This window comes from Pygoscelis adeliae, unplaced genomic scaffold (genome assembly GCF_000699105.1).
Source record: "Pygoscelis adeliae isolate BGI_AS28 unplaced genomic scaffold, ASM69910v1 Scaffold390, whole genome shotgun sequence".
Classification (NCBI taxonomy): domain Eukaryota; kingdom Metazoa; phylum Chordata; class Aves; order Sphenisciformes; family Spheniscidae; genus Pygoscelis; species Pygoscelis adeliae.
In genome coordinates, this window is record NW_008823921.1 from 409207 (window position 1) to 411457 (window position 2251).

Genomic DNA, 2251 nt, shown 5'->3' on the forward strand with positions numbered 1-2251 from the left:
TTTTTACAGTGACCTCTCTACCTGTCCTCAAGCTGTGTCCTTATTTTTCACGTAGTCTTATTAAGGCATCTTTACCATTTTTTAAATAACTTTGTTCTTGAGGCTCCCTTGAACAACTGGAACAAGCGGAGCTGGTGTAACTAGCTCTGGGGATTGAATTTATCATTTTCCTCCTCAGGCATCAGGCAGGATGAACTGCCTCCTTCTCCAGCAAAGCAAACGTCGTTTGATTGCTGTGATGCTGCTGTGCATTTGGTACCTTAATACTCACGTAGCACGTGTTGCTTAGGTGCAAGTTTCAGAGTTCCTTCTGCCGTCGTGAGGTTGATTGAGAAGGTGAACCGTGATAGCCAGGCTACGCAGCAGTGTGTAAATGCCATGGCGCTACATGGTGCACAACACGGTATTGGGAAGTTCTTTCCCTGAAGAAGCAGTGCACAGTCTTCGACTGCCCCACAGGGCAGCAAGCGGGGAGGTCCTTCACGCTTCAGTCCTGGGCGCAGTGAGGCCCCGTGGAGCTGGTCACGGCATGAGAGAAGGAACGCGTTCCTTGGAAAGGTGGTCTTGGTCCACCCAGGAGTCCCCTTTGCAGAAGGAGCAACTTCCTTCAAACCCTGCCTGTGTTAGAGCAGCCTGCGCGGTGGATCCGGAGGGGAGCAGGTCTCTTGTAGAGAGCTGGTGTTGGGACTCCAGCTGTATATCTCTGTCCCTAGATGTTTCTGCAAAAGGGCCGGAGGGGGGGACATGACAGGGGACGTGTGCTGTGTGCTGCTGGGACCCTTCTGCCCCAGAAGAATGAGTGATGGAGGGAACTGCAGTGCAGCAGCTCTTACTCGGAGCCGAAAGCTGGCTGTGAGCCACGTCCTGTCTGCTGTGTAGGTCAGAGAGCTGGAGGAAGTGTTGGCGGGGCGTGCGTGGGGGGAGCTACAGCAGATTTGGGGAGGAAAGGGGGGTGGTTGAGAGCCTGGAGGCCTCTTCCAGAGGAAGCACTAGCTGCTCTCCACCATCCTTCCCTGCGACAAGAGGTGGCAGGTGATGGATGAGTGAACGTGGCGTGTCTGTCCCTCTCCCTGCATCCCACACCAGAGCTCAGAGCCTGCAGCCTTGAGCTGTAGCAGTGCCCGGCAAGCCGAGGGTTCATCCAGGCTTGAGGAGCACACGTCCCGTCAGCTGTTTTATTTCCCAGAGGGAGGCTTAACTCTCTCCTGTTCGCAAGAAGCTGAGTCCCATGTGGGATTTACACTCACATCGCCGCAGAAACATTCCTGGAGGCCATGCAGACCTCTGCTCCTTGTTGAACTTCCCCCGGCCAGGCAGAGACCTTTTCTCTGGTCACTCCACTTTGGTCCAGGCACGTGCTCTGACCCCTTTGTTCGGGAGGGCTTTAGCTGCATCCTTCCCCCGGGAGGGAGCACAGGGGTTTTTTGCAGGCTGGGCTTCTCACGAGCTCAAACTTGGAGAAAGGAGAAGCAGCAGCGGCTCTGGGGATAATCAGAATTTTAAAGAAAATTTTAAAAATAGAAGTGTGGTGACTCTTCCAGACCAAGGACTCTGCACGGGCGTTTGATTGGGATTCTCTCTCTCGGTCCTACCTGTGCACGCTCTTCGTGGCTCTCCAGCCAGGGGAGGCAGGAGGAGGCTGCCGGCACCTGAAGCTCTTGCACGCAACCTGTTTGGCGGTGCAAGCCCCAGGACCTGCCCACCACGCAGTTAACTCTCTTCTGCTGGTTGCTCAAAACTCAGGTATGAAATGCTCGGCTGGAGCGTGGGGTGCGAGGTCTTTGCAGGTTTCCAACCAGCCCTGGAGGAACGGCCGCCGTTGGGCTGCGACAGAGCAGATCTCCCTCTGCCGCTCCAGACTTCTCATCGCCTTTGGAGGGGGTTTATTCTCCTCTTTGGTACAACATCGGCTAAATGGACATTACACAAATTGTGCACATTGGTTCAGTCTAAGCTTAGTATTTGTGACTTAAGTTATCTGATGCTTCGCATGAAAACTTCGAAAAGGGGAGGGGGGGGATTTTAACTGAGAAAAAGCCTATGAAAATATACTGGAAATATGGTAAATCGACGTTCTGCTGTATATTGACAGAATTATTTTTATTAAAATACACATCCATGTGCAAGAGCTAGCGTGGAGCCGTGTGCTTTGTCAGTCTCCGCTCGCTGGAGTTGCGCCGGGGAAGGCGAGCGGCGGAGGCGGCGCAGGCGGCAGCTTGTGTCCCCTCCGACACGGGATGGGGTCCGGCCC